Below are 13,027 nucleotides of genomic sequence, written 5' to 3'. Positions count from 1 at the left end.
AGGCAATACTTTTGATCTCTTTCCCTTCACTGGAGTTTTTGTATCAGGAAAATTTCCACCTTCATCAACAAGATCCTCAATCAATCCATCAGGTGTTACATTCACAGGATAAGTTACCAGGTGAACACCGTCCGTGTCTACAACTTCTTCACCACTGTAAATATTCCACATTTCATCTCCTATTGAACATATTTTCTGCACACATTCCAGGCTTTCAGGTTCTCGAAATAGTCCCTCTGCAAGTCCAGTATGTTCGTACCATAGCGACAAACGGTATGCACTAATATCTTCGCTGTTTTGATCATCATTTTTGGGCAGCTGGTAACACCCTTTTGCAATTTCAGTGTCTCTTTGCCCATCCGTTGATCTTTGGTTTATATTTGCAGATCCTATCAAGAGGTACACATCATCCACTGAACGGAAAAAGGGTGGAAGATAAAGAGTAAATTTGATAAATTATATGAAAAAGGAAAAGGAAAAGGAAAAGAAAAATCAAACAAGAGTAAAATTTTAGGCCCCTAAACCCTAATAATAAGAAATTAAAAATTAAATTTTATCGATATCGTCATCCTCAAACTCGATAAAATTACTGGAAGTAGCATCATGGTCAATTTTGGGATTTTAGGCGAATTATTTTAATTAAGCTTTTTAGAAAATTTGAGGTTAAATATATGTATCAGTTTTACTAAAAAGTTATTTATTTAAAATCAAATTTGCTAGCTTTCTTAGGTGCAAAATTATTGTTCAAATTTTTATATTCTAATTTCGCTAATATATTTTTCTTAATTTAGCTAAATCTTTTAACTTTTCTTTCGACTTAGTTGATCTTAAATAAGTTTTTATCAATTTTAATTTTGAAAATTTTCGTCAATTACTAATTCTTCACTCTAATTCACATCATTTTTACTATTTTTGTCAAACTTATCAAGAGCTCCTTTTTGAGATCGAACTAACTTTTGTATTCTTCTCTTTTTTTCCCAAGTTTTTTGTATCTTGATGCACATTTTCTATTAGATATTTTTTTTCTTTTTTTAGTGAAAGAAGAGTAAACAAGCAAACAATTATGCTAGATAATTAAAAGAAAACAACTATAATATTTAAAAAAGAAACAACAACAATTGAATAACACAACTAATTAAGAAAAAAATAGGAAGAAAAAACTTGGATATTTGAAATTTAACTTTGGTGGATTGATATTTTATACAGCAATTATCAATGGAAATAGTTGATTTTTTTTCTTAAGCAAAAATTGAAGAAAGCTTTTTTTCCCTTATGCATTAAAGCATTGAATGTGTCGTGCCTTTTTCTTTTAATTGATAAAAAAATAATAGATAACAAGTTAGCAAATGTGTGACTTTTATAGAGTTTTAAATGAAATAACATTGAATAGAGATTGTTGTAGGAATTTGATAATTTATTTGAGTAAAGATTATTATAGAATCATAATAATAATAATAAATATAAATGAATAATTTAATAGTTATAATGTTAGAGAAAAATTTGGGGCCTTCATATACAGTGGGGCTCTAGGCAACTGCCTAAGTTGCCTAGAGGAAGAGTCGCCCCTGAAATCAGCAACATTGCCTTCATTTAATCGAATACTATCAGGTAATTCCTCTAAGTTCTTTTATCTCCTGGCCTCATCAGACATGTACTTAAGCATGACATTGGCCTTCTCGTCTTGATAATCTCTCGAGCCAACATGAATAATATCACTGGTGGCAGAGCCGCCTGGTGCCGCTAGTGCATGTGGCCTTGCAGCAACCGTTTCTAAGCATTCGAATGACTTGGGCATACTCTTGACCCTATTCTTTATGTACCAGCTCTCTCTTATTTGCGTCCTCACCGGCCTCATCCTCATTTTTTGCTCTCTTCCGATTGTTCCCTCCTTTTTTCTTTGTTCTACGCCATATTTTACATTTATACATTGTTTTGCACCATCTTTAACATACATACATACATACATACATATAAAATTTATATTATTAAGAATTTTTTTCTTGATGACTTGCATTTTTCAATTCTTTTCTAAAATATGCATTTAAAGTTGTTTGTTTTTTCTTTATTCCTAAATTAAACATTGCCTCATCCTTAATTTTTTTGTAAAGCATGTAATATATTTTTTCTCGCTATAGAAAGTAGGTATTTAAGGTTACTATTCCTTAAAAAGCGTCTTTTATGGAAACAGTTGATAAAGTATAATTGTCATTTGGATCATGATTATCATCAGTGAATGTACCCATTACCTTATGAATAATCTCTTTATTAGCAGGAAATTCCATTATTGCATCATTTCACAAAGATAATTCAAAAGATGCTCAATATCCATGGCATTTCTATAGTGTAAACCAGAAATAACTTCATGTAATTTATGTGTAAAGTAGTAATGGTATCACACAAATCTTGTGGCTATTAAAGCCAAATCTCAAAGATTATTTATCAACCATATCCCTCCTTGATTGGGCTCACTACTCCATTATTTCTTCCCTTATATCATGTATACAAAGCAAATTCTAGACTAATTTTAACATATTCTATGATCATAACAATAATTATTTTTATTTGTTTTTTTTTACACACTTCTTTTATACATGTACCAAGAAAACTCTTCATAAATTAATAAATATTCATTTATTGAAAACTTAATAAGTTATTCATTTATCAGTAAATAAATAACCTCACTAAAATAATATTTTTTTAGGTCCCAACAATATTATTTTATAGAGGTTTTGCAGTATATATATCTCAAGGAGAAAAGAAATACCCTGAGCAACTTTAATTTACCTTTTTTTCTTGTTGAACAAGTAATTCACTTTTGTTTACGAGTTCACAATTATATATGTCAAATAAAAAGAGCCTCCGGGGTTTTTTTATTTGTGTTATTTTTTTTCTAAGTTTATTAGAATTTGAACTTAATTACTTATTTGGGTAGATCCAAGTTAGATTAGGATTGTTATTTTGTTACGTGAAGGAACATTTTGATATTTAATTTTTAATTAAAAATCTTCTTTCTATTTTCCTATTAGATTATTTATCTTTGTATTATCAAGAATTCATACAGATATACTTTTAAAGGTTTAATAATCCAAAACATGGCTCTCAGTCAACTTAATTATCAAATATATTTTTATTGTTTTAATATGATATCAAACTCCATATTACCAAACGAGTGGCTTATTTTTCAAAAACAAATGAAAAATTTAATGAACAGGTTGACGCATCAAAAGTTTTTTTACTTAATTCTAAGCTCCACAATAATAACATACCTGAAAATGAGTTTGTTGTGCAAATTTTATTGTACTCGCAAGCACGTGAATATATTGTAGTATATATTTGTAGTGATGAATGTCAATCCCAGAGGAAGTAGATTTAATTATGAGTAGGGTTAATTTTCTAAGCGTATATGTGATTTGGTTGCAAGTGATTTTTTTTATCTTAACGTTTTAAAATAAAATGGCATGAATGGATTATAGACGAAAACTATGTAAATGAAGTGTTTGAGTCTATAGATGAAATATAAGTGTGCAACCCAAGAGGGGGGGTGAATTGAAATTTTAAAAATTATCCTAACAAATCCACACAACAAGCAATCTAATGTCTTAATAAAAATTGAAAGCAATAAGTTCAATAAAAGCACAATAATTAAAGAGTAAGGGAGAAGAGAAACAAACACACGAATTTTTACGTGGTTCGGCAATCCCCGCCTACGTCCACGCTTCCAAGTGATCCAAGCTTGAGGATTTCACTATCCAACCCTTTCCAAGGCTTCAACCGATTACAATTGACTTCAAGGTGTCAATGAACCTTTACAACAAAGAGATTATCTCCCAATCTCTTCACTCAAGTGTCTCACATACTCAAACTCTTACAATTGAAATGAAGAAATGAAAGTTACAATGAAACTCACTCAATGAGTAGATATTAAAAAATGAAGAGCAAGAAATGATTCAATGTTTGTATTTTGCAAGTTTGAAGGCTCAAGATATCTCGTGTGCTTTTTGTTTTTGCTTGTTGGAGAGCTTGAAAATGAGTTGGATTTGAGTTCTTATAGTTTGAGCTCAAAAACTAGTCATTATGCACATTTTGGTCGTAACCGGATTACCAATTATGGACATCCGAATAGCCGCTTAATGTTACCGTTACAGCCACAATTTTGAATTTCTGAACATCCGGTATGACGCTTTGTCAAATCCGGATTGCCGTTTATGCTCAGAAGCTTACTGCCCAACAACCGAATTTTCGTTTGTCAAGATCCGGTTAGCCGATTGCTACAGTGAAATATTTTTCAATTTTATAGTTTGACCCCAAAACTTTATAAAATTGTATTATAGCCTAAAACGTTATGAAACTTTGCAAATAGGTCAAATTTCAGAATTTCTAAATAATACTTTGTCAATCCCAAAACTTTCTGAAATTATGATTTCACCCAAACTATGTGAAATTATAGAATGATCCAAAATATTTAAATAGTTTCAAATATATCTAAATCCGAAATTTAAAACAATATCAAAGGTTTTAAAATACATTCATTTTAGTCCAAAACACTTTGATTCCATAACATCATTTTCTTATTATAAAAGCGCAATTCATAAATCTTTGCTTAATCAATACACGTGGTTTGTTATCATCAAAATCAATATTTATAGCCATATAGGCTAACAATAGATTCATACTCAACATTTCACCATAGGTTTAATATTTCTTTTTTAGTTGTAATTAATTTATGAGGGGTATTTCCACTTCTCATAATCCTCACTTTAAGAAATATGGTATCAAGCAGTTGGTGTGCTAGAGGGTAATGATTGATGCATAAATTAGCAAGTGTACTAGTCGGCACAAGTAATACAATGAAGAGTAGAGTATCGTCTCACAGAGATTGTATATCCTATTAGCTACCGAAATTATTCTAACCGTAATTTATTTGAACAATCGAATAAGCAAATTTAGATTAAAAACTAAAATAAAATAAATTAACCGAAAATTTAATTAAGACGCAGGCAGTAATAGAAATCACCAAGAGATTAAAACACTAGGACATCCTATTTCACCATAACCAATCCAATTTAATCCTCCATCACTGCTATTAAAATTTACTACCCATGTTGACAATGAATTTCCCTAATCCATTCAATATACTCTCTCGAGTAATATTAAAAATACCTCCACACATTAACCCACTATATCTCTATGTGAATTTAAATATGCAAAGATTCATTAAGCTCCATGGAAATTCTTAGAAAAACTGCACGATTTATTACTACCCATGTTGACAATGAATTTCCCTAATCCATTCAATATACTCTCTCGAGTAATATTAAAAATACCTCCACACATTAACCCACTATATCTCTATGTGAATTTAAATATGCAAAGATTCATTAAGCTCCATGGAAATTCTTAGAAAAACTGCACGAATCATGTGGGCACATCTCTATCTTTCGTTCAATTCATGGCATCCATTACACAGAGCAAAAATACATAAATCTCCTCTCGGTCTTATTATGTATCCTCAAATTATTCAAATATTGGCCAGATATTTAAAAGAATTAAGCACAATAATAAACACTCAACCATGGAATAATAAATTAAAAATAACATAAATTTATGGAATTAAATCTTCATAGTTAGGCTACATCGTAGCCTTAGTAAAATAAATTAGTTTATGGAATATAAAGAGAATCCATGAATTTAATTAGAAACATTCAAGCAAGATAATCGAGAAGAGAAAAAGAAAAACTCAAGAATTAATGCGTCTGCCTCCTCTTCCAAATTGCTCCGGCTGCTCTCGGCTTTTGCTCAAGACTTGTGACTGCTGCTCTGTTCTTTTTTTTCTCTTGGCTCCAATTTCGTGCGGCTGCCCTCTTCACTTTTCTTTTTATATTGTTACGCCACTTCCAAATCCTTAAATGAAAAGGATTTCAAAACAAAACAAATCCAGCCTACTTTTAAGCTCATGCACGTTTAACTTACCATTTGAATTGCCAATTAGTTCTATAATCCTCCCCACGTGCATGCATGCTTAAAATTGGTTAATTAAATCTTCATTGATTTATATTTTTTTATTTCTTTCCCTTTTTTCTTCCACAATCCGCAATTATTTCCATTAAGCTCCAATTTGTTTTCTCTTTTTGCTTTCTTTCACTTAAATATTCCCAGTATTCCTACAATGACAAAATATAAAAATTAAGATAAAAATTAATATAATAAAATATAATTTAAATTAAAATAATAGATAAATTATGAGCACATCAATGATCTTCCACTAAGTGTAGTGTCAAGAACACATTGTGCCAGACGATAATAATTTTCTGTCGACAACGTGGTAACATTGTCCGCTAAATAGCTTAGATGCACTCTTTGTCGACACTGAGTCAAGACGACCTACAAAATACTATAGGGAAATTTCTCTCCAATAACTATAGTATTTAGTATTTATTGTGCTAGACAGTAACAATCTTTCATTAGGAAGTTGGTATACCATATAAAGTCTAGACAAGATATGTTGTTTATCGACAATAAGTCAAAACAACCACATAACTCAAAGAGAAAAAGAAAATAAACTACTTAATTAAGCTCATGGATCATGTTAAGACTTCACTTTCAACCCAAGCTCGAAACTAAATTAGTCATTCATAATTAAATTAGGGGTAAAATGGTAATTTTACTAAAATACGTATAAAATACAAAATAGAGAGAGATTACAGAAAATGAGATTAAAAATAGATTCAAGTATGTCTAATTAGGAGGTGAGTCCTCCATTTATATATACCATGGATAAATCATGACCATCAAATAAAAACAATTTAGACACTCGTGATTGCGCCACGTGGTAAGTTTTGATTGGTTAGAACACGTCATCAGTCAACATCATATCAACATTTTAGCATAATAATATGTTGCCATATCATCAGTCAATGCCACATCAGTATTTCAGTCCAATAGAATCATGTCACATCATTAATCAATGCCACATTATTGGTTCAATATGATGTTGCCATATCATCAATCAATGCTATATCATCATCGGTCAATATAAAACTAATTAAATTTGTAAAAGAATATGAGTGATACTACTGAAAAATAAAATAATTAAAATAATGGCATGATGATGGCTAAATGATGATGGCTAAATAATTAAAATAATTAAGTAAAATTCTCATAATCCGAATCAAAATTTTTATAATTCTAACTTTATTATTATATTAAATATACATGTTAGTGCTCATTAAGTATACATGTTATTGTTTACTTTTAGTACATTAATTATAAGCTTTCTAGAACCTTGTGTAATCTTTGATATTTTATATTACTTATTCAGGCAGTTAGATTTTCTCTAAATTTGGGATCTTCCTAAAATGTGAGGCTCTAAACAATTGCATAATTTACGTAGTAGTAGAGTCGGCTCTGCACAAAAGACATGTTGGCACGAAGATCACTCATTTACAAAACAAGAAAGGCATAATATACACCGATTATTGCATAATATACCATGCAAAAACATAAATTATTTTTTTTAAAGACATAAAAAGGGCAAAATAAATCTCCAAAAAAGAGATAAAATCAAACTATGATAAATGGTCAAGTCTCCTTAGTAAACGACATCATAAAATCAAACTCCTTTCAATTCCAAACATCTCTATTGTTGATCACTTGCTTCTCTCTTATTGATCACAATCCCATATGCATTATTTGGAAGTAAATCTTCTTCACCTGCTTTGACTTTTTTCTTAATGCTTTTCCGTTCCCTCAAATAAATCTTCTTCATCTGCATTTTTAATTGAGTTGAAAAAATGCTCTGTTATGTTTAGCAAAATTTTCAATCTAATAACCACCTTGACAAGGGTCATAAAAAATACGATAAATTTCTTAGTTGCTCGGATTGACTTGTTGTCCACTTTCTCCCTCTAATTTTCCCACATATTTCTTGTCTATTCTAAAATCCCTTTCATTGCCTTTAAAATTCCATCTTTTACATGAGTATAAATTCATCCATATACCAACAAAGTGTTGACTCCACTGGCAATGGAGTCCCCTTAAGTGGCTTGATTGGGTTTGCTCCCCAGTTCGAGTCGCAGGGAACTCGCCTTTGTTGGGAGAACCTGTGCCTCTCGGTTCGAATGAGACTTCTAGTCTGGGTTGTAGTACGGGTTTAAAGGTGCCTCCCATAGTTTGGGCCCTCCCCAGGATACCTCGTGGTCAAAACCAAAAAAAAAAAAATTCATCCATATTATGAATTACACGCTCTAATGCAAGAAATGGCACCCACATTTGTCCGTTCTCCGACACCTTATCCATGAGGTCAATGAGCAGATTTAAACTTTTAGTAGCAAGGTTCTATGATTGATCATGCAAATCTTTAATTACTTTTTTTTTACTCCAATTTTTCACATATATGCTTTACCTTTTGTGAACCATTGAAGGAGGATCATCAAGAATCTCATTTTTGATAAAGGAACAACAAATTCTAAATAATATCATATCCATCATCACAAGAATAGCCTTCTAAGTTTCATCTGTCATTCTTGAAAAATATCTCCTCTAATCAAATTCCAAAGCATACCAACTGCCCTGTCTTTAACATAATCAAATTTATATTCATATTGTTTTCTCCCAACATCCATAGAATCATCAGTTGTTCCCTTACATTTGTCATTTATCTTCTCTTTACTTAACTCAATATCATCCTCCGTCTCCACTGAACTTTTTCCATATCTAATATTTAATCTTCTCACCCTCTGTTTTATAAAAGCTACATCCTCCTTCAACTCTATTATCAGTGACTGCAGGATGTCCGACTCACGCTTAGAAAAATCTTCTTTCAGCCTAACTCTTTTTTTTTTACGTAGTAAACAAGTTATTCCTCTACATACCCATATCAGACGTAATTGCTTTCCCTCTCTCATTATTTACTTTTGAGACTCTCAAATCTCCGTAAAAAAAAACTCAAGACTTTTATGTAGATCCTGGAGGTCTTTTATCTCAAGCAATTCCCTATTGCTTTTTTAATTCTATAATTCAACCTAGCAACTTCAAGTGCATCATTATCATCAACTATCCTTAATCTTCCTTCTTTGTAACATGCATTCATAAAATCATCCTCTGCTCATTTGCACTCACCAATTACTTCCTCTTGCTTTAACTTAATACCATCCTCAAACTCCTGTGCAATACCATCTTCAAACTTTACTACACTTTTTCCAAATTCAATATCCAATCTTCTTACCTTTGGTTTCAAACAATCTTCTTCCTCCTTTAAATTTGTTATCATTTTCTTCAAGGCATCTAGCTCATGCTTAGAAAAATCTTCTTTCAGCCACTTAACTCTCTTCTCCACACCAAGCAAGTTACTCCTTTGCACATTCACATTAGACATAATTGTTTTCACTCTCTCATTACTTATCTTTGACTCTCGCAAATCTTTGTCCAAACGCTCAAGACTTCCATGCAAATTCAATAGGCTATCTATTATCTTAAAAAATGCCCTAACATTTTCATTTGTTGCGTCATCCACTTCATCAAATGCGCCCTTAGCCATCCTTATTCTTCTTCACAAACACATAAATGATTAATCAATAAAAAGAGTTTTAAAAGAAAAACATGTTCAATCCCAAACAAACAAAACGAATCAATTAATCAGATAATGATTCACTAAGATCAAAGCAATAAATAAACACTTAATGTTATTATCCACAAGCAAAACAATTAATTTTCTTCGAGTTGTCAGTTTTTGCTTATTAATTGTGTTGTGCAAAACATTTTCTATAGCGGGATCAAAAATTTAATTCTGACTTTTTTAACAAACTATTTACTTCAAGAAGCTGACATGACATTCTTACTTGCTTCTCACGCATTCCTCATTGTGTTTTCAAAATTTCAAAAAATGATGTGTTACTAAATTTAACAAAAAAAAAATCAATTGAACAAACGAAGCAATGTGTTATTAATTATTGACTTCAATTTATTTAGTTATTATTACCTACCATGCAATTGCTACACTCTATTAGTCACACCGCCATTGAAAAGAATGTCATATAGCACATGAATTATGGATTTTATCAGTTTATCCTTTAGTTAAACCTTAGAATCTTGTTGTTAATCTAATATCCAAAGACAAGTTAATCTCTTTGTTTCCATTTTAAATGTATGTTACATTAGTTGTAAGTACTTTTGTTTATTAGATGCCTCAAATTGATTGACTTTCCCATTTTGTTGAGGTGGGTTTTTTGAAGACCGATTTATACTGTCAGTGAGATCTACAGTTCTACATTATATAATTCACACTACTTTACAGTAACACCCTTCTCTCTTATCTCCATACCTGCCATTCTAGAACATAAAGTTCTTAAAGATTGATAAACTAATAAGTTTAAACAGTGTAATGAAACTTACCTATATTATTTAATTTGTGCGCCAACGTGTATGGCCTTTTCAAAAGGGCTTTGGAGCCTAAAAATAAGCAACTACCCAACAAACTTTCTACGTAGACATGTTTTACACGGTAACCGATTTCATCTTTGTCATAGCTATACATATTCATCATAGCATTATGTTGTCTTTCTTCTTGAATATGCTAACATGTACTGTTTGCAAAGTCTTCAATTCCAGGAGGCAGCAAGTTTTGATTGCACCATACATGAAAATATATCTTGCAACTTGCAGGGCAGTAACTTAACATTTAGTAAATTTATCAAACTCCAAGCTTTAAATTCTTGGCATACAGGCCATACTCAATAATATCCTCTTTCATAAAATGAGGCACGATCGATGATCCGGAATATTGTGAAAAGAAAAATATTAATTTATGCTAAGATGTCTTGGTTTCTCTAAAGGTTTCTAATTTCTCCCTAATTTATTCCAAATAATATAGGTACCAAAAATTCTGATACAAATTATTTTAATACAGAATCATATGGCAAATGTACTCTTGGTTGAAAATTATTAAGTGGACAGTGTCACGTCACGTGCGAGTCATGCGGATATGATGCTGAAGTGGGCCGTCAAATAAAGGCCGAAGAGTCAGACAATGACATAAGTCGTTCTTTTTTTAGCCTATTTTAGACCGAAAATGGAAACTCAACATAAGTCGTTCTCTTTGCAATTCTTTCAAAAATTGCATTATTTTTTTTTCCCAAAGGGTATTAACTATTAAACCTATTTTCTTTAGGGTCTGGTCAGATTGTACACATAATAACCCATATGCAAAGGATTTTCTTGAAATCATGACAAAATTTTTTAAAAATTTAAATTGAAAACAACTTTCGTTATTATTATTATTTAACCTAAAGAAAACTCAATGAGTGGATTTCAAACCCAAATTTGTTGTTTCAAACACGAGAAAAAAATTTTAATGGATAAAACACATTGGGGAAAAATACATGTTACCTACTAATATACTACATTAATTGACTAATTAAAACCCTGTTTTATCTAATTTGAATTTATTTGTTAGTATGTCACATTTATTCTTCAATATGCATCTTTTTAGTAAATATTTTAATGCCAGTGATGAAAATTGAAATGAAGAAAACTCAATTCAAGCTTTCTCATTTGATTTAATTTCTTTATTTTGATGTTGAAGTTTTCTTTACTCTCTTCAACCTCTTTCTTGGAACTTGCTTCTGTCTTAATATTTACTCTTCTCTCTCTTCTTCTTCTTCTTCTTCTTCTTGTTGGCTGGGCAAGGGGGAACCGAGACAACGTAACATTTTCCCAGCACACGTATGAGAGGCTCTACGTGTTTGACTAGTTCTTCCTTTCTCTCACGCGAAAAGGTTAACCAAAATTTGTATGAATTTATTTATATCGCAAAAAAGGTAGAATTAATTCAGGGATATTTTTGCTAAAATCTTCAATCTTTTCATCTAATTCATTTATATGACAACTAAAACGGTTTCACTAGAAACCAAAAAATATTTTATAATAAGACAAACAAAAAATTTTGTCTTTTGTGTCTTTGTGCTAATTTTTATATTTTTCTCTTTTTAATCAAAGAGCAATTACATTAAGGGGGAAACCTTAAGAGTAATTGTGGTACCGTGCCTCAGTTGCATCTGGCCGTTAGATATCAGTAGATCCCACCAATTCAAGTGTATCCAACGGCTGGATGCAACTGTAGCACGGTACCACAGTTGCACCGTAACCTGATCCTACATTAAAGGTCTATTTAATATTTAGGTTGGATAGGTACAGTTTGAAAGTTACAGTATAAAATTATTTAGTAAATATTTATTACTATAACTTAAAGTTAAGTTGATTTAATTTCATATCAGTATAATAAAAAATTTATAATATTTTTATTATTTTTTAAAATTATTATTTAAAAATTATATTTGCGCTATTAGAGATGATAATGGGGTGGGGTGGGGGTGGAGAGGTCTACCTCATTTCCCACCCCATTAAAATTTTTTGTCTCCATTCCCCAATAAATTTAATGGGGTGGGGATAGGGAATCCCCACGTGAGGAATTATTTTCCCATCCCCATCCCCACCCCATTCCCCATTTTTTTTAAATTTTATATTAAGTATAAATACATGATTTCAGTAAATTAAAAATTAGAGATTTAAAATAAAATCATCACCATATTATAAAGTATTTAAATTATTTTTAAAAAATCTCTCAAAGTTTGAAACAATATCTTAAAATGATATTAAAATTGAAAAATATTTAAAAAGAACAACACCTTAAAAAAGAAAAGAAAATATAATAATGTTTTAAAGTTGAAAAAGAATTATATTGTAGGGTTTTCTTTTATTCATATCATGTTTATATTACGTAAGAATAAAAAAAATTATTAATTGACATTATAGTTGATAAAATAAAAATTATTAAATAAGAATTAAAAACATTTATATATAATGGGGATTGGGGTGGGGGTGGGGTGGGGAACACAAAACTAAACCTCACCCCGTTAAGAATTTGAAGATTATTTTTCCCTCATTCTCCAAAAATTATTTAAAATTTTTCCCATTTGGGGTGGGGCTCCATGAGGACCCAAACTCGTGGAAGATTTTGTCATCCCTATGCACT

At 30.8% G+C, this 13,027-nt stretch overlaps 1 long non-coding RNA gene across 1 annotated transcript; it reads left to right on the top strand.

Moving 5' to 3' along the window:
* LOC112096850 lies at positions 1 to 424 on the top strand. Its single transcript, XR_002904690.1, has 3 exons — positions 1 to 120; positions 211 to 273; positions 387 to 424. It is a non-coding gene; the product is annotated as an uncharacterized LOC112096850 (long non-coding RNA).
* The last annotated feature ends 12,603 nt before the right edge of the window (positions 425 to 13,027 follow it).

The sequence above is a fragment of the Citrus clementina genome, unplaced genomic scaffold, assembly GCF_000493195.1.
Source record: "Citrus clementina cultivar Clemenules unplaced genomic scaffold, Citrus_clementina_v1.0 scaffold_7, whole genome shotgun sequence".
NCBI classification, from domain to species: Eukaryota; Viridiplantae; Streptophyta; class Magnoliopsida; order Sapindales; family Rutaceae; genus Citrus; species Citrus x clementina.
Note: the sequence above shows the minus strand (reverse complement) of the source record. Positions and strands in the feature narration are given on the sequence as shown.